The 23,208-nt window shown below is 41.3% G+C and overlaps 1 protein-coding gene across 6 annotated transcripts in view; it reads right to left on the reverse strand.

Moving 5' to 3' along the window:
* Window positions 1-22,831: 22,831 nt before the first annotated feature.
* The window catches only part of LOC111374916 (kinesin-like protein KIN-7D, mitochondrial), an 11,182-nt gene continuing 10,805 nt past the window's right edge, over window positions 22,832-23,208 (reverse strand). For all 6 annotated transcript variants that reach the window (XM_022997673.1, XM_022997670.1, XM_022997669.1 and 3 more), the window contains one exon: window positions 22,832-23,167. The gene's annotated coding sequence lies outside the window, so the exon portion shown is untranslated. The remainder of the gene's footprint in view (window positions 23,168-23,208) is intronic.

The following is a 23,208-nucleotide window of genomic DNA, read 5'->3' on the forward strand; positions in this document are numbered from 1 at the left end:
GGAACACAGCGATCTAGACGATGACCCACAGGGACTCCGCATCATCAGGTGCGTCTAAACTTTGTAAAGTTGAGTGAGGAGATTGACCTGAGGTGGGCATCTGACGTTAAATGATTTGACAGCTGTTGCGTATTTCCAAGGTGACAGTTGGGTGCCATGCCCATTTCCCTAAAAGGCTGCTGCGGCTACTTATTGTTGATGGCTGGTGGTGATCGAGGTGACTCGTTTTATGTGAGCATGAGGGTCACAGCAAGATCTTAGGCGTAGATTAAATCTGGCGTTTCATCTCAATGGCCTAGATTGATAATGCGACGGACGGTCTAGATTAATTGCATTTGAATTCAACGGTGAAGATCAGCTGGAGTGTAGAACCCCAAATAATTCTAGACACCTTAGTGGTACTAAGACATGAATATTGGATGACTAAAGTATACTTCAGATTTTTAGTCTCATTTGAGACCTATTTTCGACATAGGAAACATTTGATTTGAAAAATGATATCTAAATAAAAGTTGTAACTCTTTGAGTTAGCTTTCCAACGTACTTTGAATTACCTCAATCGGATATCGGGAGAAGAAGTTATGATAGAAACACTGAAAGCTGTGCAGTGTCAACCGGACTACAACCGGTCGACCGAAACTCCCTGAAATGAAAATTCTCATTTTTCTCTAGAATTTAAATATTTATTTTCATCAATTATTTTCTCAAAGGGCCACCCACATTTTTGACAATAAAAACCCCACTAAATTGAAGCATTTAACCTCAAACTTAAATGGCACCCATGTTTTCTCTCTTAAATGAAATTTGACCCTTCATTTGCTTTAAGTTATGGGATATTTACCTATAAATAGAGACCTCACTTCACTCATTTTTTCTCACACCAAAAGCAAGAGCTTTTACATACTAAAGAAAGAGTTTCCAAGAGAGAAAAAGAGAGGGAGGAAAACTATTTTTCCTAGAAGTTTAAGAAGTGTTTTCAAGCATCAATTCTCAACGGTTTTCAAACATCCAAGGAATGCATTTCTTTCAACGTTCAAATTTCATCGAAATTTTCAATCCAAGTTTTCAAAGTTTCAAAAGCATCAATCAAGGTAGGTAGAGGTGCAATGTGTTTAATTGTGTTAAATTATAAGTTTTGATTCATATTAATGTTTGTATGTCAAATGGTACTCCGGTACGGCATATCCCTCTATGCTAATGGTTGTATGTCAAATGGTACTCCGGTACGGCATACCCCTCTATGTTGAAGAAATGTTCGTATGTCAAATGGTGCCCTCGGGTACGGCATATCCCTTCATGTCAAATGGTGCCTCCGAGTACGGCATATATGAAAAGTTGTAAAGTTAATGTTTTGAAATGTATAGCTTGATCACGAATGCACCTATGACACCTATTGAGTTTTTCAACTAACGAGTTTAATCTCATCTCTACAGATTGAAGGAATTCTACCTCGAGCATGGATGAAGGAGAAGATGAAGAGTGATGCATCGAGCCCATGGAAATCCAGTGAATAAGTGATTTGGATTTATTTTTATGAAATGTTTTCCAATGTTATTTCTTTAAAGTTTTGAATAACGTAAAATGCGAGAACAAGTTATGTTTTCTTCAAATAAATTACATTTTGTTGTTTTGAAAAATAATTCAGTGTTTTTCTTTAAAGTATTTGAAGTATTGTTATTTAAATTATTATCCAAACATGTAAGCTTCCACTAAAACGTATACACTTGTTACTAAACCACCGGTTAAGCTAAGTAAAGTAAGTAGCGTTCCGATCCACTAGGGGTCGGGGCGTTTACAGCGTGGTAACAGAGCAAGGTTTAGCATGTTTTGTAGACCAAGTATATTTTTTTTTAAAAAAACAAAAGGAAAATGAAAAGTTTAAGGTATTCCATGGTATCGTGCATCCATCCATTAATCTCATCCTATGGTCCAGGTATGTTCATGTTTAAAGTTAATGATTATGTTTATGTTATAATGCTTTGATATGATTTAGAGATGTGTTATTTAAAGATATGTAATGGACTTGGGCAAAAGCTAAGGGTTTAAAGGGAATTACATGATATGAAAGTTTAAATATTTGCATGTTTTCTTTAAGCAAAGAAAAAGTATGATGTATGTGAACATGAGGAGCCTGAGGAGGAACCTTTGGCTGAGGAAGAAGAAACCGAAGAAGAACCCGAGGATGATTTAGAAAATGATCCTGAGCCTGAGCCACAGGTTGAGATGGACATGGAGTCCGGACCTGAGGCGGAAGACTCCTCCGAAGATGAAACTCCACCAAAGAAGATCCGTAGAACTTATAGGGATAAGATTTAAATCCTTGTAATAGCTTCCCTTATGTCAAGAAACAAAATACTATCTTCTTTGTTTTAGTATTCGAAGAATGAAACTAATAAGAACCATATGTTTTGTCTAAAGGAAATGGCCCGAGCAAACCAAAACTTGATAAGAGACCTCCCCCGAGCAATTCAAGACCTAGGCAGGTAAAACCCGAACCAAGCTCAACCCCTACCACTAGCTCCTAATATTCTAAACATGCTTCAGTGGTCGAGCAATTTCGAAGGCACAAGCCCCCTACCTTCAACGGAGCAGTTGATCCACTTGCAACCGAGAAGTGGCTTCGCAAGTTGGAGCGTATATTCCGATTGATAGGGTGCATGGACGCTCAGAAAGTCCAGTGTGTTGAGTTCATGTTCTTCGGTGATGCAAGTTACTAGTGGGACTTAATGTCAATGACAAGGGCCCCTGAGCAACAAGCAGAATTGACTTAGGAGCAATTCAAAGGGGAAGTAATGGACAAGTACTTTCCCCAGTCCTTGAGGGATCACAAAGAAAGTGAATTCCTTCAACTCAAGCAAAAGACTATGTCCCTGACTGAGTATGAGAGGAAGTTTGATCAACTTTCAAGGTATGCTCCACATCTGGTGGATATGGAAGATAAGAAGGTACGAAAATTTGAACAAGGGCTGAACTCGGATATAAGCATGATACTTATGTCCCATCGCTTCACCACATACTGTGAAATGCTGGAAAGAGCTCATGCTATTTCGTACCAGAAGAGTAGCGCCGAACAACATGGTCAACTGTTCAATCAACCGGACAATGGTAAAATGGGAAAGAGGAAATGGAATGGCCGGGACAAGGGAAAAGGCAAGTGGCAAAACAAGAAAGCTAATGGCGGAGCCAATGCCAGCAAAAGCATTGTGCCGATTATTGCGCCCTGTTCTAAGTATGGAAGGACACATCGTGGCGAGTGCTTACAAGGGAAAAATGTCTGTTTTCAATGTGGCAAGTCAGGACATATCATTAGGGATTGTCCCACACATACCCAGAAGAAGGATGATAACAGCGACCAGAAAGGGAAAGCACAAGTTTTTTGCATTGACTCAACAAGATGCAGAGGAAAACTCTAATGTCATAGTAGGTACTCTACTGATAGCCAATACACCTGCTTATGTATTGTTTGATTCAGGAGCTACACACTCCTTTGCTTCAACAACTTTTATGGCTAAATCTAGTATTACCTGTGATAAGTCGGAAGGTATATTAAAAGTTAGTATTCCTTCGGGCAACCCTTTGAATACTGATAGAATAGCCAAGCCAGTAAGTATTGAAGTTGAGGGAAAACCAATGGAAGCGAACCTATACATAATAGAAATGAAGGATTTTGATGTAATACTAGGCATGTATTGGTTAGGTTGTAATTACGCCACCATCCGATGTAAGGAAATGGAAGTATCATTTCAGAAACCAGGAGAGGAACCATTTTCGTTCCTTGGAATGAAGATGAAACCCCTTATTCGACTAGTATCTACTTTACAAGCTGAGAAGATGTTGAGAAAAAGAAACATGTCAAGGATATCTAGTAAGTATCTCAGGAGGGAAACAAGAGACGATAAGGGTTGAAGATGTACCAGTAGTACGGGAATTCGTAGATTTGTTTCCAGAAGATATATTTGGTATTCCGCCCGATAGACAAGTGGAATTCATCATAGACCTAATTCCCGGGGCGGCACCAGTATCTAAGGCCCCATACTGAATGGCCCCAAAGGAACTACAAGAATGAAAGAAGCAGTTGCAAGAACTCCTAGATATGGGCTTCATACGACCAAGCGTATCTCCATGGGGTGCGCCGGTGTTGTTTGTAAAGAAGAAAGATGGAAGCATGAGGATGTGCATCGATTATAGGGAGATAAATCGATTAACCATCAAGAATAAGTACCCACTCCCGAGGATCAAGGATCTGTTAGATCAACTGAAAGGAGCTAAGGTATTTTCCAAGATCGACTTACGATCGGGATACCATCAACTGAAAGTAGAGACAAAGGATATACCTAAGACAGCTTTTAGAACTCGATATGGACACTACGAGTTTACGGTGATGCCGTTTGGGCTAACCAATGCACCTGCAGTGTTCATGGACCTGATGAATTGAGTGTTTCATCAATACTTGGATAAGTTTGTCATAGTCTTCATCGATGACATTCTGATATATTCCAAGAGTAAGGAGCAACATGAAGAGTACTTGAGAATAGCCTTAGAGGTATTACGCAAGGAGAAGCTGTATGCCAAACTCAAGAAGTGTGAGTTTTGGCTTAAACGAGTTGGATTTCTTGGACATGTAGTTACTGCCCAAGGGATTGAAGTAGATCCAACAAAAGTAGAAGCAGTAACCAACTGGAAAGCACCAACAAATGCTGGCGAAGTACGAAGTTTTCTAGGATTGGCTGGATATTATAGGAGATTCATAGAAGGATTATCCAAAATAGCTGGACCAATGACGCAACTTACAAGGAAGGGAGTAAAATTCCAATGGACGGAAAAATACGAACAAAGTTCCAAGAACTTAAGCAGAAGTTGATATCAACACCTGTATTAACGATACCTGAAGGTACGGAAAGGTTTGTTATATACAGCGACGCATCCAAGCGAGGATTAGGATGTGTACTAATGCAGAATGGAAAAGTGATAGCCTATGCTTCAAGACAATTGAAGAAACATGAGCAGAACTACCTGACGCATGATTTAGAACTTGCAGCGGTAGTACACGCTTTGAAGATATGGTGACACTACTTGTATGGACGGAAGTGTGATATCTACACAGATCACAAAAGTCTCAAGTATTTCTTCACACAGAAGGAATTGAATATGCGACAAAGACAATGGTTGGAATTGGTGAACGATTACGACTGCACTATTCACTTCCATCCGGGTAAGGCTAATGTTGTGGCCGACGCTCTAAGTAGAAAATCAATGGGACAATTGACGTCACTACCTACCTCTCAAGTGGAGTTAGTCAAGGACTTGAAAAAGTTGCAAATCGAAGTGGTTACCACACCAGGACAAGTTATTGCTCGTCTAACAGCTTTAATAATTCGACCTACTCTTAGAGATCGAACTATAGAAGCACAAAATAAAGACTCATTTTTGCAGAAGATTAAGAATGAAGTTGGTACCGATAAGAAAAAGGACTTTGGAGTAGCTGAGGATCAGGTACTGATATTTAGAGGAAAAATTTGCGTGCCTAAGGATGAAGCCTTAAGAAACGAGATATTGAAAGAAGCTCATTCCACCCCGTACACCGCACATCCTGGTGGTACGAAAATGTATCGAGATCTTCGAGATACATTTTGATGGAGAAATATGAAAAGAAGTATAGGGCTGTACGTGCAGAAGTGCATGGTATGTCAATAGGTTAAGGCAGAACACCAAAAACCAGCTGGATTGTTAAATCCACTAGATATACCTGAATGGAAATGGGAAAATATCACGATGGACTTTGTGGTTGGATTCCCGAAGTCAGCAAGAGGAAATAATGCTATATGGGTAGTAGTGGATCGACTAACGAAGTCAGCTCATTTTCTTCCAGTGAAAATAACATTCAGTTTAAACCAATTGACACAGTTGTACATTAAAGAGGTTGTGAGATTACACAGTGTACCTATATCCATTGTGTCTAACAGAGACCCAAGGTTTACGTCCAAATTTTGGAAAAGTCTACAAGGAGCTATGGGAACGAAGCTGAACCTTAGTACAGCATATCACCCTCAGTTCGATGGTCAGTTTGAAAGGACCATCCAAGCTTTGGAAGACATGCTGAGAACATGTGTTTTGGATCTAGGAGGTAATTGGGAGTCATACTTACCTCTAGTAGAGTTTGCTTATAATAACAATTTCCAAGCAACTATTGGAATGGCACCATACGAAGCTCTCTATGGTAGAAAATGTAGATCCCCTGTTCATTGGGATGAAGTCGGAGAGAAGAGAGTTTTAGGACCAGAAATAGTTGAAAGGACGGTCGAGGTAATCGATAAGATCCGTGCAAGAATAAAGGCAGCACAGGATCGACAAAAGAGCTATGCAGATACAAGGAGGAAGGATTTAGAATTCCAAGTTGGGGATAAAGTGTTTCTGAAAGTAGCACCGATGAAAGGTGTACTTGGATTTGGAAAGAAAGGCAAGCTACAACCCCGGTATATCGGACCTTTTGAGATACTTGATAGAGTCGAAAATGTCGCTTACCGACTAGCTTTGCCACCTGAATTATCGGCAGTGCACAATGTGTTCCATATATCGATGATAAAGAAGTATGTACCGGATCCTAATCATGTAGTGAGTTATCAAACCTTGGAGGTACAAAAGATTTGTCGTACGAGGAACTACCGATCAAGATATTAGATCGAAAAGTGCATAAACTAAGGAATAAAGAGATTTAGCTGGTTAAAATACAGTGGAATCATCACGGCGTAGAAGAAGCCACTTGGGAAAAAGAAGAAGAAGCCAAAGACAAGTATCCAACACTATTCACCCAATCAGAAGGTAAATTTCGAGGACGAAATTTTAATTAAGGTGTGGGGGATGTAGAACTCCAAATAATTCTAGACACCTTAGTGACACTAAGACATGAATATTGGATGACTAAAGTATACTTCAGATTTTTAGTTTCATTTGAGACCCATTTTCGACATAGGAAACATTCGATTTGGAAAGCTCTTTGAGTTAGCTTTCCAACGCACTTTGAATTACCTCAATTGGATATCGGGATAAGAAGTTATGATAAAAATACTGAAAGCTGTGCAGTGTCAACTGGATTACAATCGGTCGACCGAAACTGCCTGAAATGAAAATTCTCATTTTTCTCTAGAATTTAAATATTTATTTTCATCAATTATTTTCTCAAAGGGCCACCCACGTTTTTGGCAATAAAAACCCCACTAAATTGAAACATTTAATCTCAAACTTAAATGACACCCATGTTTTCTCTCTCAAATGAAATTTGACCCTTCATTTACTTTAAGTTATGGGATATTTACCTATAAATAGAGACCTCACTTCACTCATTTTTTCTCACACCAAAAGCAAGAGCTTTTACATACTAAAGAAAGAGTTTCCAAGAGAGAAAAAGAGAGGGAGGAAAACTATTTTTCCTAAAAGTTTAAGAAGTGTTTTCAAGCATCAATTCTCAACGGTTTTCAAACATCCAACGAGTACATTTCTTTCAATATCCAAGTTTCATCGAAGTTTTCAATCTAAGTTTTCAAAGTTTCAAAAGCATCAATCAAGGTAGGTAGAGGTGCAATGTGTTTAATCGTGTTAAATTATAAGTTTTGATTCATATTAATGTTTCTATGTCAAATGGTACTCTGGTACGGCATATCCCTATATGCTAATGGTTGTATGTCAAATGGTACTCCGGTACGGCATACCCCTCTATGTTGAAGAAATGTTCGTATGTCAAATGGTGCCCTCGAAGAGTGGAAGAGCTCGTGGTGCTGGGCTGCAGGACGATGGGACACGATGGAGGGGGACCCCTTGGCACCTCTTACGGTCCCCACGAAGTACTTGACACTTAGTGAGTATTGTAGTTGCGGTTCTTTATATTTCTCTTCGGTTTGAATTGTGACTAACATTTGTATTTCTCTTGAAGGTACTCTTCCTCGATGCGAACTGTCTTTTGAAGACTTCGACACCATTTGCATCATCTATCAGCTGCCTCAAAAGAAGAGGTCATACCATCGGCTGATCAGAAAAAATCTACACTTCGTTACACACGACCTGATGGCATCTCAAGGTAGCTGTCCCGAAGCCTTTACCCTTCAATATTTCTGAACTCTTTATACTTGTATTAATTAATCGTTTGTTCCTTGCAGACAACTTCAACAAGAAGATGCCAGTGCGCTCCGACTTTAAGACCATCCAAAGGATGATGGCAGAGGCACGGGCGCTGAAGGCCTTCTCCTCCGCCTACAAGAAGCAAATGGAAGACCTGGTGGATGCCAGTAAAAGGCTCCAGCCTCCGACGGAGGAGGAGGTGCCAGAGGACTCCGAGGTCGACCTATTGGGGAAGGGCAAAAAGAGTGTCGTCCCTTCAAAATGCCCAACTATGGCGAGGCCACCCCCCATTCTGAAGCAGACTACAATCCTAACCGGGGTGGCCATTCCGAAGAAGAGGCCTGCACCAGCAGGGATCGCTACTACCCCGGCCACTTCGCCACTACCCCGGCCACTTCGCCACTTGCTGCCGTACTTATTGCCCAAGTGCCGCGGCAACAGAGGAGAAAGAGGGCCCGTCCCTCTAAGGAGGTCGACTTTTTGGGCATCAACCCGGAGGAGCCGATGAAGGAAGTGTTGGAGGCCCTTCCTCCAGAAATGGCTGCGATGGTGATGGTCCACAACAAATACTAGACTGAAGAGTGGAGGGACCACACCGCTTCCTGCACAGTCGAAGACCTGGTGGCGGCCAACAGTGCTTGCATGGCCCGGGCTCTCAGCACCAGCATCCAACTTGAGGGCTTGGTGAAGGATCTAAACGCTAAGAGGGAGGACCTTACCAAGCGCCTCGAGGAGGCGATGCAGTACGGGGACGCAGTGAGAGAGGCCCAGGCCAAGGCCACTGAGGAGGAGAAGGGATGGAAGGAGGCCGAGGCCCAGCTGACTGCCACCAGAGCAGAAGTGGAGCGGCTGAAGAAGGAGCTATACGAGGTGGAGTGCCAGGTAGCTGCCATGAGTCGGCGAGTGGATCACGCCAATGAGCACCACCGGCTCACCACGGAGGCTCTGGAGGCCTCAAACAAAGAAAAAGCGAAGCTGAGGCAAAAGGTGGAGGCTCAATCTGGGGAGATTGCCTCCTTGAAGGAGGATTTGAATTCGGCAGGGGAGGTGATGGTTCAGAATTTCATTGACCACTTCGAAAAACACCCCCTGTACGACGACTTCACCAACTTTTGGGCCTCCTGAAGTGCCCAAGGCTTGCTGGGTAGGCTGAAAGAGGTCCACCCCACTCTGGATATCTCCTCTTTGGAGGCAAAGTTCGGGAGACAAACCGGAGGCCAGCCTGATAGGTTTGTTGAAGAAGCTCCAGAGGCCCCGGAGGCGGTCGAGGCAGAAGCGGTCCGAGAAGACCCTCCAGTAGAATAGGGCTAACTTTTGTAATGGCTTCGACCTTTTTGTATTTCAAATTCAAGTAAATGAAATGAAATTTTTCGTTAAGTATTGGTGCTTCTGCTATCTTATTGTATTCATCTGTTTACCCTTGTATGAACATTCAAGACTAAGCGTCTCTTAACGATAACCAGTTAATAACAGAAGATCGGATCACTCAAGTTAATATGAAACGGACCACTTAAGTAAACATGAAGTGCCTCTTAATGTTAATCAGTTAACAATTTGAGATCGGATCACTTAAGTAAACATATTGAAGGACTGAGGAAACAATTTACTAACCGATGTGGCACAGAACCGAAGTTTCATTACTTTGACAAATTACACAACACTTTACCAAGGCAATTTCATCACTAAGTATGCTAGGAAATTTACAACTGAGATCAGATCCGAACACCCATTCATTAGACAACATTGAGATTGGATCGGAACAAATGCTAATAATTAATAGTACTTCCTCAAGTGTTTAATGTTCCATTGATGAGGTAGTGCCTTTCCTGCCATGTCTTCAATTTCGAAAGTGCCAGGTCGAGATTCTCTGCGGATGTGGTAAGGGCCCTTCCAGTTCGGTCCAAACACTCTGGACCCTATTGGTTTTGAAGATTGGAAGACTCTTCTGAGGACGAGGTCCCCCAAGCGAAGAGTTCTGTTTCTGACCTTGGAGTTATAATAGCGGGTCATCTTTCGATGATACTTTGCCATGTTCACTTGGGAAGCATCCCTTCTTTCTTTAAGGAGGTGGAGTTCGCTTATTCAACAGTGTGATGGGACCCCAACCTCGATCGGGCTCATGGCCTCGGCTCCCTAGGTCATCGAGAATGGTGTTTCCCCTGTTGCAGTTCGGCTAGATGTTCTGATGGCCCAGAGGACGTGGGGGAGTTAGTCCACCCAAACCCCTTTTGAGGTGTCAAGCTTCCTTTTCAGGGTGTGCTTGATAATCTTGTTCACTGCCTCAACTTGTACGTTTACTTGAGGGTGATGAGGCGTTGAGAAGTCCTTCTTTATGCCTAGCTCGTCGCATAATTCTCGCATCTTCCTGTTCTCAAACTGTCTTCCATTGTCGAACACTAAGGAGTGGAAAATGTCGAACCTACAAATGATGTTCTTCCAGACGAATTTAGTAGTGTTCGCCTCGATGATCCTGGCAAGGGGTTCAACCTCGACCCACTTAGTGAAGTAGTCAATGGCGACAATGGCAAAAGTTGCGCTTCCTCTTCCTTTTGGGAGTGGACCAATGAAGTCATGCCCCACTTGGCGAATGGTCAAGGACTGGTTACTACAGAGAGGCTCTGAGAAAGCTGCCTTTGAATATTTGAGAAGCGCTGGCACTTGTCACATTTCTGGACAAACTGGTAAGCGTCCCTTTTCAGGGTTGGCCAAAAGTAGCCTTGACGGAGAACCTTGTGTGCCAGAGCCGTTCCTCCGGAGTGATTTTCGCAGATTTCCTCATGGATTTCCCTGAGTATGTATGTGGCTTCTTCGCCTCCCACGCATCGGAGAAGTGATGAGGCGAAGCCTTTCTTGTAAAGAGTATCTTCTTGCAAAACGAAGTGTGCAGCCCTTCTTCTTAATTTTCGCGCCTCACTTTTAGAAGCAGGCAGTGATTGATCCTTCAGATAGACGATGATAGGCTGCATCCATAATGGGGTGCCTTCTATCCATAGTACCTCTTCACCTCCGGAAGTGGAGGGCTTTGATAAGTGCTCAATAGGGACAACCTTTAGTAGCTCTGATTCGTTGCTGCTGGCTAGTTTTGAAAGGGCGTCTGTATGTGTATTTTCTAGGCGGGGGACTTGAGTTAGTTCGAACCTTTCAAAATGAGGAACTAGGTCTAGAACCAACTTCAAGTATGCAACCATACTACTGTCTTTGGCCGCGAAGTTCCCATTGACCTGATTTACTATAAGTTGAGAATCACTGCTCGCCAGGAGCATTCTGACCTGCATCTCTTTAGCAAGTCTAAAGCCTGCCAGAAGGGCCTCATATTCAGTAGCGTTGCTCGAGGCTTTGAAGCCGAACCTTACTGCGCAGTTTAGCTTGTGGCCTTCCGGGCTTTCCAAGATGATCCCTACCCCGGAGCCATTCTCTCCTGAGGACCCATCTACGAACAGTTTCCATATGGCGGGCTCGGCTAGTTCCATTGTTGCCTTCATTTCTGGGGCTTTGACAAACTCAACCATAAAATCTGCAAGGGCCTGGCCCTTGATGGCGTGTCGAGATCGGAACAATAGATCGAACTCACTGAGCTCGATTGCCCATTTTAGCAGGCGTCCTGATGCGTCTGTTTTCTGCATCATCTGCTTCAATGGGAAATTGGTGAGAACTTTGATTGAGTGGGCCTAGAAGTATGGCCTCAGTTTTTTTGAGGTTGTGATAAGGGCGAGTGCCAGTTTCTCCATGTCTGGGTAGCGTGTTTCAGCTGGGAGAAGTGCTTTGCTGACGTAGTACACTGACAGTTGGCATTCACTTTCTTCTCTGACTAGGACGGCGCTGACCGCCATGTCTGAAATCGCTAAGTATAGCAGTAGTGACTCATGTGGTTGAGGTTTCAACAGGAGGAGTGCCTCTCCGAGGTGCTTTTCCAGCGCCTGGAAGGCTACCTCACATTCAGAAGTCCTTTGGAACTTCTTTCCTTGCTTAAGCACATTAAAGAAAGGCAAATTTTTATCTGTGGCTCTGGAGATGAAGCGACTGAGTTTGGCTATCCGACCATTGAGGCTTTGGACCTCCTTTGGTTTCTGAGGTGACCTCATCTCTAGCAATGCCATTATTTTCACTGGATTTGCTTCAATTCCCTTTTGATTAACAATATATCCCAAGAACTGACCCGAAGCCACTCCGAAGGTGCATTTGATGGGATTCAACTTCATCTTATATTTTCTAAGTATCTAAAAAGTTTGGTCGAGGTGACTTACGTGTTCAGCTGCCTGGAGGCTTTTAACTAACATGTCGTCCACGTAGACCTTCATGGCTTTGCCAATGAGTTCAGCAAACATCATGTTGACCAGCCTCTGATATGTAGCTCTGGCATTCTTCAATCCTCAGGGCATGACTTTGTAGCAGTACAAACCTCTGTCCGTAATAAACGACGTAGCTTCCTCATCAGGTCGGAACATGGGTATCTGGTTGTACCCTGAGTATGAATCCATGAAGCTCAGCAGTTCGTGTCCAGCAGTGGAATCCACAAGTTGGTCTATCCTTGGAAGTGGGAAGCTCTCTTTAGGGCACGCCTTATTCAAGTTCGTGAAGTCTACGCACATCCTCCACTTTCCGCTGGGCTTTTTCACTAGGATCGGGTTGGATATCCACTTCGGGTAGATGGCTTCCCTTATGAAACCACTGCGGCTAAGTTTGTTTACTTCGTCTTTCAGTGCCTCGTACCTCTCTGGATTGAGGGCACGTCTCTTCTGTCGATGGGGAGCACAAGAGGGATTGATGTTAAGATGGTGGCAACTGATCCTTGGATCTATTCCCACCATGTATTCATGCTTTCAAGCGAAGACATCCAAGTTCCTTTTTAGGAAGCTTATCATCTTTTCTTTTACTTCGGGGGTCAGTGCCTTCCCTATACGCAAGACCTGACTGGGGTCTTCTAGGTTGGCGGAGAAAGTTTTCAGTTCTTCCATTGGGGTTACATTTCGTTCAGAGTCAATTATTCGGGGATCTAACTCACCAAGAGGGTGCCCTTGCTCAGGGACCTCTTCCATGTCGACGTCTTTCTCTTGTTTAGAGGCATGCCCTTGTTCAGGGGCGTCGAGCATTTTCACGTCTGTACTGATTTCAGTGGGAATCTTAGTTAGGATTATATTAACAGATCGGGGCTCCGACTTTCGCAGCGAGTTTAAGTAGCATGCCCTGGAGCCCGTCTGATCGCCTCGGACCATTGCAATCCCATGTTTAGTTGGGAATTTCATACACAAGTAGTGGATGGATGTGACGGCCCAAAGATCTTTCAAATTGGGTCTGCCCAATACTCCATGATAGGCCGATCTGTGATCTACTACTAAGAATTCCATGAAGTGTTGGGCCACTAAGGGTGCTGAACCCATCTCGACGGGCAGAGTGATCTGCCCTTGTGGGACGATGCTGTCCTCAGTAAATCCGAATAGTGGGTCAGTCATGGGGATCAACCCAAGTTCAATCTGCATTTTGTCAAAGGTGGAGCCGAACAATATATTCACCGAACTATCATTGTCGAAGAGCATGCGTTTGAGCCCGTTTCTGGCTACTACAGCTCTCACAACCAGTGCATCGCAATAGGGATGGTGAACTCCTTGCGCATCTTCCTAGGAGAAGGTAATTGGGACCATCCTGTTGGCCTCTTGGGACTCATTGACAATGTAAGTGATCATTGGTGGGTCCTTTGCTTCCCTTGTATAATTCCTTTAGGCATTTCTGGTGTTGTCACCGATGTGGGGTCCCCTAATGATGGTGTCGATTTCCCTGATGATTTAGCCCCCAGAAAATGGGGCCTGATCTCTCTGCCTGGACTCTTCTTGGTCCCTTGATTCTCTTCTCCGAGCTAACTGCTCCTGTGCCTTCGATCTCCCCTGTTCGGGGAGACAGATTTGTGAGGATATTCATTTCTCCTGGAGGGGTGTAGGTCTGTCCGGTCTGGGCGTCGAGGAGTGTCTCTGCATTCGTTGGTGTCATGCCCATTCCAAGAGCCTCTTTGATCGCTTCTTCTTCTTCTTTTTCTTGCTATCGTTTCTTCCAGATGGCCCCGCTTCGCTAGGAACATTTTCATATGCCAATACCGGCACTGCATTTAGTGTGGCGGAAGCCAGTGCCTGTCCGGAGGTGGGAGCTATTGCGTGTCCTGCTTGAGTCCATTGCTGAGTAATAAGGTGTGCTGCGGGACCTCGACCTACCTACCTCTGAGGCGGAGGGAGTCCCTGCGTGGCATGGTTTCAGTGATCAATCATTTCTTCACTCACGATTTCAACTCTCATCATTTCCACGAGTTCATCATAGGTGGAAGGATTCTTGCTGCGCACATCCCTCTAGAATAAAGTGTTCATGTTGAGGCCGTCTTTCAGGGCTGAAAGGGTTTCTCTGTCAGTGACTTGTTCGCAGTATTTGATTTCGTCCATAAACCTAGCGAGATAGCTTTTCAGCGTCTCTCCAGGGACCTGCCTCATGTCTTGCAGGCGTTGCACTGGGGCCTCTCCTTCTCTTCGCGAGAGGTACTGATTCAAGAATGCCTTCTTTAAATCTGGCCAACTTCTAATACTTAGGGAAGAAAGTCTGCTGTACCACACTTCGGCGGCTCCACCTAGTGTTAAATGGAAGGCTCTGCATTTCAAAGTAGGTGAGGCTCCCCTGAGACTCATTTGTGTCATATACTTGGTGAGGTGCTTGTCCGGGTCCCCCTTTCCTTCATACTTGGGGATCTCAGGGGACATGAAATTTGTTGGCATTGGGAAGCTTCGAATCTCCCTTGAGAAAGGGAGGTTATCATTATCATCGTCAATCTCATAAGACCGACAAGGCCTATCTGACCCTTCATCATCTTGAATGTTCTGGGGAGGTGGAGGTGCTTCTCCTCGACTCCCCCAATCGACTAGGTTCCTCCTGTCCCTCCTATTTCTAGGAGGAGGAGGAGCCTGTTCTTGTTCCTGATCGTGCCGAACTGATCTTCTCACTGGGCGGACCCTATTGCTAGGATCCTCCCCTATCCCTTCGAAGACACTTACCGACCTCTGTTTTTCATATTCTAGAGGAAAATTGTCCCCCAGGTGTGGTTCTGATGGTTGGTTCCCTTGCACATAAGATGTGGCTTCGGCGTCCACTTCTCTTTCTAGGGGCATTCTCTGTGCTGACTGGTGTGGTCTCGAGAACGAGATACTGGAGCTTCCTGCACTGGGTAAGATCCTTGGGGCATTTAAGAGCCCTGGTGACCTCGGGCTTGCATGAGAAGTTCATGCATCGCCCACAGCTATTTGAGTCATTCCTTCAGTGAGCATGGCTGTTCTTCCACCTCGGCGACGCCGGTGATGGGGTCTCTGGTGAGTAACATTGTTATGGAGCACCTCCTCTTCAGATGCCTCTCTCATGGGGTTGTCGTCTTCATGGCTATAACTCATCCTATCTCCTTTTTCAAGGGTGGTGAGAACTTGGATTATAACTCGACTTTGTTCTTTTTCAAGAACGTGCCCTTTTCAGGGTTAGTAGCTAGTTTTTCGGTGATTTCTCCGGTGGAGAATGCAGAACTTTGAATGGGAAGCGTTTCCCACAGACGACGTCAATCTGTTGACCTTGAAAATTGGACCTTCCACGTGGCCAACCGAGAGCTACTCCACGTATTCCTCCCTGTGCACAATCAACGTAAAGTCAGACGCACACGACCGGGACCAGCGGGGGTGGTGGCGACTGTATACACTCCAACGGTCAAGTCAGGTTCAGGTGGTCGGAACAGTACTCAAGGGTTGTGCAAAATAATAGGGGGGAGGAGAAAAAAATATATATATATGCTTGCTATGGAGTGCTATGAAATAAGAGTTTCATTACCTTTGCCTCTTGCCAACCCTTGGGTATTTATAGGTGGGATGAACCGTTGGACGTAGGGCACGTGTATACATCTGACGGTATGAGGTGTCTGCTCATGACGTCAATCAGCCGCATCTGTAGAGTGGGCGGGTAATTACTTCTCCCGAGTTGAGTTGACATAAAGTTGATAAGTCACATCAACTAGTCTCATGGAGACATCAAATCAATTTAAACCTTAGGGGCAGAAAGGATCTTGGCCAAGATCCCCTTCTGAAATTGGCGGCAGATCTTCTGACAGAGGTCCTCGGAGTGCACTTCACCTCGATCTCAGGGACGAGGGCGCTTCAGTAAGTTCAGCAGGATCGCCTATGTCTCGCAGTATGATTGCAGGTCGTTGACGTTGGGGAGATCATTTCGGAACCACTTCGAGTGAGTGTCTAGCAGATCAGAGTGTGTGGTGGTAGACATTCCAAGGTGGTTCAGATAGGGGCGTAACATCCATGTTCTTCTCGTGAGTTTTCAATCTCGTTTAGTGTAATCCGCAAAAGCTATTTGTCAAAGAGTCATGAATCTCAAACGAATAGCGAGCAAATATTGCTTTCAAGAAAGCGTATTCCAAAACTGCTTCAAGCCTTCTTCATGCAATCCCATTAGCTTGTTCTTGGGCCAATTTTGCATGGAAAAGAATGAGATCTTCATCTACACCTCAGGTCCAATATTAAAGGGAGCCTTAAATTTTAGCATCTTTTATTCTTCCCCTTTTTTTTTGGGGAAAATTAGGTTCACTGTTATGGAAAAGAATGAGATCTTCATCTACACCTCAGGTCCAATATTAAAGGGAGCCTTAAATTTTAGCATCTTTTATTCTTCCCCTTTTTTTTTGGGGAAAATTAGGTTCACTGTTATTTTTTAAATAAAATTTGATAATTAGGCTCATTTCATTCCATTTATAAATAAAATATTTTTTCATTATGGGAATTTCATTTCTAAATTAGCCCGTTTCAAAAATAACAAAAGGGGACAAGTGACTAATGATTCCTATAAAACTCAGATGGTAATTATTTCTTAATTCTACTCAACTTGTTCATTATATAGATAATATTTGATTTAATTGTTTAAAATAAGCTATGTTTTACTCAACTTGACAGAAATTAACGAAAGTCCTAAAATATGAACTTCAAAATTTTGATTACTTACTTGACATGGTAATTTGGTACATTTTGTTGCATACAATCAATATTATAAGTAAATTTCTTCAAATAAAAAATATAGATATTAATGGTGCTATGGACCACTTACAAGGATTTGTTTCATTTCTCAAAGATCACATAAAAATTGAATTTTCTATTATCACGAATAAACTAACAAAAAAGACAAGTAAAATTAGAATTGAAGCTGTATTTCGAGAAAAACATAAAATTTGAAGAAAAATGCAATTTAACGAAAGTAGTAGTGATGAAGTAAATTAATTAGCTGAAGAATCTTTTATTGTTGAATACTTTCTTTTTATAATTAATCAAACTCTATCTTCTCTAAGATTCAATTCGAACAATTTAAGAAATATGAATAGATATTTGGATTTTTTGTTAAATTTGAAAAAGTTAAGGTGTACAGCTATTTTCAATTTGTAGAAGTCTTGTACGAATTTTGAGAAGTATATGGAACATAATAGACGTTCGAATATTAATGGAGATAATTTATATTCTCAGTTACATGTATCGAGGTGCTATATATCAAGTAAAGCAACGAGAGTGGTTGAAGCATGTAAAAATGCTTATACTATTTACAAAATTTTGTTAACCATACCTTATCTCCAATCAACTATATCACAAAAAGATTAAATGGATTAATTATGTTATCAATTGAGAAAGAAATTGATTGAACACGTAGATTATTCAGATTTGATTAATATTTTTGCATCTTAAATTGCTAGACAAGTAATATTTAATTGATTGTTTGGAACATTATTGACTTCGTTATTTGATTATAATATAAATTTTTTATAAAATACATTTTATTTGTTGTTTTATTGTTATTATTTTAAATTAACAAGTTAGCCATTGACTTCATAATATTCTTATAAATTTTACGTGCATACTACAATTTTGGGCCCTAATTTATGAAATTTGCCTTGGACCCCTAAAATCGGCACTGGCTTGTCCAAGTTTCACTCAATTTCGAGTTAATAGTTTGTGTCTCCTGCCCTCTCCAAATATTCCCAACAATTGCATATGATAAGAATTAGCAGCTGCAGCAGAAAACTAGGTACTGAAGGAAGCAAGCCATTTCGGTGCATTTTCTATTCTTCTCGAACAACTTCCACAGTATGCAACTGGTAGCCTATTTGTCTTGTTGACATTCTCCCTATGTGGTGTTTATACTTCACAAATATGGGATTAATGAACCTCTATAACTGGTAGAGGGCTAGTTGCGTTTCATCTATCGTCCTTTGTTCTAATACCGAAGGGCTGGAACCAAATGTGTGTATCCCTTCCCAACTATGTTTCAGAAAGAAAGGCATTTTTTTTTTTTTTTTACAAGGTGTCCGGGCTTGCGTCCGACTAGATCCTTGTCCCTGAACCTCCGGCCCCTCAGCTGCTCAGGGAGGTAAATCGCAGGATGTGCCCTTGTTGGCTCCCAGGTTCCCACAACTCATTTGGACTCTTTCCGCAAAGAGAGCTCTCCTCACTGGGCGTTTGTTCACACCAATGGCTTCCTCTCCATATGGCTCCCAGTGTTAACTCCAGAAAGGCATTTCACTCCGCTTAAAAGGGTTAAAGAAACACCAATCTCGAAACTAGTAAAGCAACTATTAGATTATCTCATAGTTTCCTTATCAGTTTCACAGCAATGGTTCTCATAACACGACATCGCCTAAATAATAAACCATCTTGAAACATAAAACTTCAAGAGAGAGAAAAAAAAAAAAAAAAAAACTCATTTTGCATCTCTTATAAGTGTATTAAAGGGAAAACTGTGAAAAAAAAAATTTTGATAGGTATTACAACAAAGAGAATCCAATGTAAGCACAATATCAACTATCCGATACTACCACGGCCATGTTTCTCAGAACACAACATCATCTAAATAGTGATCAAGTGAAAAACATGTATAAAAGATATCTAATTTTGCAAACTCTACGGGCCTTTTTTTTCTCTTCCTTTGCAATCACACGTTGGTTATCGACTCACTCTGGCTCTTGAAGCGAACTCGATCTACAATTTCAGTTTCAAAAAACTTATTCTCTTATAGTAAATTTGATCATTTAATTATTTTTAGACATCAGGATTGGCTGGGAATTAAGCCTCCATAGTCTTAGCCTTTCTTTGTCATTCTTGATTTTGTCATCAGTAATCTAAACATCACCTGATCACCCTTCGTACCATAAATCGCCATCTTCTTACAGATGTAACCTCCATCGGCCCCTTTGTACAATTTTGATCTGGCAAGTGATCAACAATGCAAAGAAAAGCATTCCCTTCAACAATGCTATAGCTATGGTTGCAATTTTACATCTTCCCCTAATCCTCTTAACAAAAAACCCAGAGAAATTGAGAAATCTCTCGGCAACAGGGAGACTTTGCACTTCAAATGAACCCTTGGGATATAAACCAAATCCAATAATCTAAAAAATACAATTGCCCCTACAACCTTTACAACATCACAGTCAAAACTAAACATGGCCAAGGCAGAAACCCAGAAAAATACACCTTTCAAAAAAGCCCAATATGATCGAAATTTCATCAAATTGCTGGCATATTTACACAATCATAAAAAGCAAGAAGATATTCATAAAATGCACTAATAAAAGTCAAGATCCTGAAAATCAAATTTCATTAAACTGAATTTGAAACATTCATATCTACATTGATTTTTCAGAGACATCTAAATCAGTACAAATAAAGAAAGAACCCCCAATATTTTCGGTCAATTCTTTCACCAACCTTTAAATCATCTACTAGATGAAGCTGTGCTGCACACCAAGGCCATGTTTGCCATACACAGCACCAGGCCTGTTATAGAAATAAGGACCCCTTTTGGATTTGTTAACCCTAGAACTACCTCTCTTCCCCATCTTCCTAATCCTCTGCCTCCCAAACCTGTCCTTCAGCATCCAAGGCACCAACTCATCATCCAACCCAAACCCATCTTCATCGTCCATGTCTTCGTCATCATCATCACGAGCCTCTTCCTCTTGATTATGATCATCACAGCAAACATCAGCGGTGGTCAACGTCAGTTGTGGAGGTGAGACTGACAGAGACTCCACGGAAATGACGTCACCAAGCGATTCACTTCCTTCTTCTTGGTCCTCCTCCTCCTTCCCGTTCTTCGAAGTCATTTCGTCGTCCGTCAAGGAGCAGAGGTCTTCTTGTTCATCATCTTCTGATAAAGATAGGTCCACGAATTCCCACGAGGACAGGTCATCAACGACGTCGTAAGCTTCTTCTTCGACGGAAGAGAAAGACCCCATGATTGTTGCGGTTTTGCTCAACATTCTCAACATTTTCATTTTGAATTGGATTTGTTCTTCGCTCTCCCTTATTCTGAGATCTGTTTTATAGAGGGGTAACGTCTAATAATATATATCGTACTATGTGGTTTTCAATTTTTTTCAATTTTTTTTTTAAATTGAACAAAAATTAGGAAAGTAATTAGCCATTGGACCACGTGTGGGACGGTGATATTCTATTGGTTGGCTTCGCGTGGCAACGGTAGCGCGTCAATTTTTTTTATTCTTTCTACTTTTTTATCTTTATCTTTTTTGACCTTTGCGGAAAAACAAGAAGCATTCGAAACTAGCCTCCCCGCAAAAGCCCATTTTAAAGAATAATATTATTTAGTATTAATGATGTTAAAATATCAGTCTACGTAACTACATTTTATGAATTTAATTAAATAAATTATATGACTTTGTAATTAAATAAATTTATATCATTTAATTCAATATAATTGTTGTCCATACTAATCACTGATAGATAGTATTACTCAATTTTAAATGTCATTTCAAAAAAACTTGAAAATGTACTTGTGGTATCAAAAAGTGAGTTGGACCCATCTTCGTACAATTGTGACTCGACGTAGCACAAGTCATATCATGAATCAAATCCTCAAGAGCACGTAATATTAATGGATCCAATATTATTCTTAGGGAAAATTGCAGTTGAGGTATCAAACCTTTCGTTTATTAGTAGTTTTTGTCCAAACCTTTAGTTTTGTCACCCACAGTCCCAAACCTTTCAAAAATATGCACCGGAGGTTCAAATGGATGGAAATCGTCCGTTTGACTGTTAGTTGACCAATAAAATTGAATTTTGACCAACTTAAAAGGGTAGAAAGGTAAATTTGCTATTTAATTCTATAATAAAACAAATAAACTAATATATCAAATAAAAATAAAAGAAACTACTATTTATCTTCTTCTTTCCCCCACCCACCCAGAAGCCTGATTCCATTGCCCAAAGCCGCCAGTCTCTGGCCAAAAAATCACCCAAATCCACTGCCATTTCCTTGCAAGAAACAATGGCGTCCTAGTTGCGAAAGAAATCACCCTCATAAATTAGATCCCAAGAAACAATACTTTATTGCGAAAAAATCGAACTTAGTTCCCAAAAATCAAGAATCTGAAGAAGAAGAAGAAGAGGAGGAGGAAATGGTCGTGGATTTGGGTGGCTTTTTACCGAGATAGGATATCAAGCAGTAACTACAATTTACTGAGATAAGATTTCATACAACCTGCATCACAATCTCCTATTGGGATCAGAAAAAAAGCATGGACTGTCAAATGATTGCGACAATTTTAATTAAAAAATTGGATTGTTCTGTGTTTTTCTAAGGTGTGATGTAGGAGTTCTTATATGTTCTTTCTCTAAGTTCAATATGAAAATATTCAATTTCTATCACATGGGCTTAAAATCAAGGTTGATCTTGTCGACTCATTTAGATGAAGACTAAGAAATATCTTCATTTATATCACTATTAGAAATTAGAGGGGAGTTTGGTCGGAGACTGTGGTGACGATCGCCCATAGAATCAGTGTTGGGTGTGGTGGCGTCGGGCGGGGTGGGGTAGGATGAAGATGAACAGTATTCCCTTTCTTTTCTTTGATTTTTATTCATTTTGTTTTTACAATATTTTCTTTTATTTTTATTTGGTATATTAGTTTATTTGTTTTATTTTCTTTTATTATTTTTTTTTTTTTTTTTTTTTTTTTTTTTTTTGGGGGTTTTTTTTTCCCTATTAAAATTTTTAAACCATGAGTCAACAGTTGATGCACATTCTTTTCTTAACATACAGCCAAAAGCTTATTATATCATTTACCTAATCAAATGTATGAAATATGCCTCGATTTACAAAAGAAATAATAGGAATAATTACTATAATTCTAGGACTGAAAGCTCAACAGATTCCACACGCAAGTCTTGTAATTGTTGTCGCAGTTAATCAAATGCAAGGCAATTGGGCCTACATTGGGTTATCTGAGGCCCAATTATTGAACAATTCCGCCGATTAAATCTTGGTTTCTAAGTCCCAATTATGAATCAATTTCGACGACTTTCCCATTTCCCAGCAATTGATATACAACTTGAGCTCATTTACAATTAATCGATCCATAAAAGGGAATTGGATTTTAGTTTTAGCACCTTTGTGATTTATTACATTCGTGGAGCATATTTTACCACCTTCGAATTTTTCACAATTATCATTCAATCCTTAAATTAGGAAAATTTCATTACACCAAATCCGCTTCTTCCAATTTATTTTTCTTTATTAAGATCTAATCTTTCTATTTCATCAGTCAAATGTCAATCCCAAATCAAAACAAAAAGGTTGCAGTATACTAATCTACAGTGAAATTAGTTCATAGTGTTTGTTGAAACAAATTATTGCACACGTAAGGTTGATAAGATAATCGAAAGTGGGTATAGTATTGTTCAAATGGATAACACAAAGTAAGCAAAACACTGTTCAAACCACATTGTTCTGTACACATTATACAGTTTGAAAGAAGAATCACAATGGGGTGCTAATGTATTTGAGATGCAAAGCATCGGGCCTTTACCATGTTCTCCATTTTCCTTCCCTTTTCCAGGGTCTCTTTATTTTACAGTTACTCGGGGAGAAATATAAAGAAAGCACAGTGATATACCGGTTAATGAGTTGCATAGAATTCAACTAATGAAAGAATTACACCTCCCATTTTGACGAAAATAACTAGCTGGTGAACAATTACAACCTGCAGCAGAGGGGGGGGGGGGGGGGGGGGAAAGAGGAGAG

This window comes from Olea europaea, unplaced genomic scaffold (genome assembly GCF_002742605.1).
Source record: "Olea europaea var. sylvestris unplaced genomic scaffold, O_europaea_v1 scaffold1314, whole genome shotgun sequence".
Classification (NCBI taxonomy): domain Eukaryota; kingdom Viridiplantae; phylum Streptophyta; class Magnoliopsida; order Lamiales; family Oleaceae; genus Olea; species Olea europaea.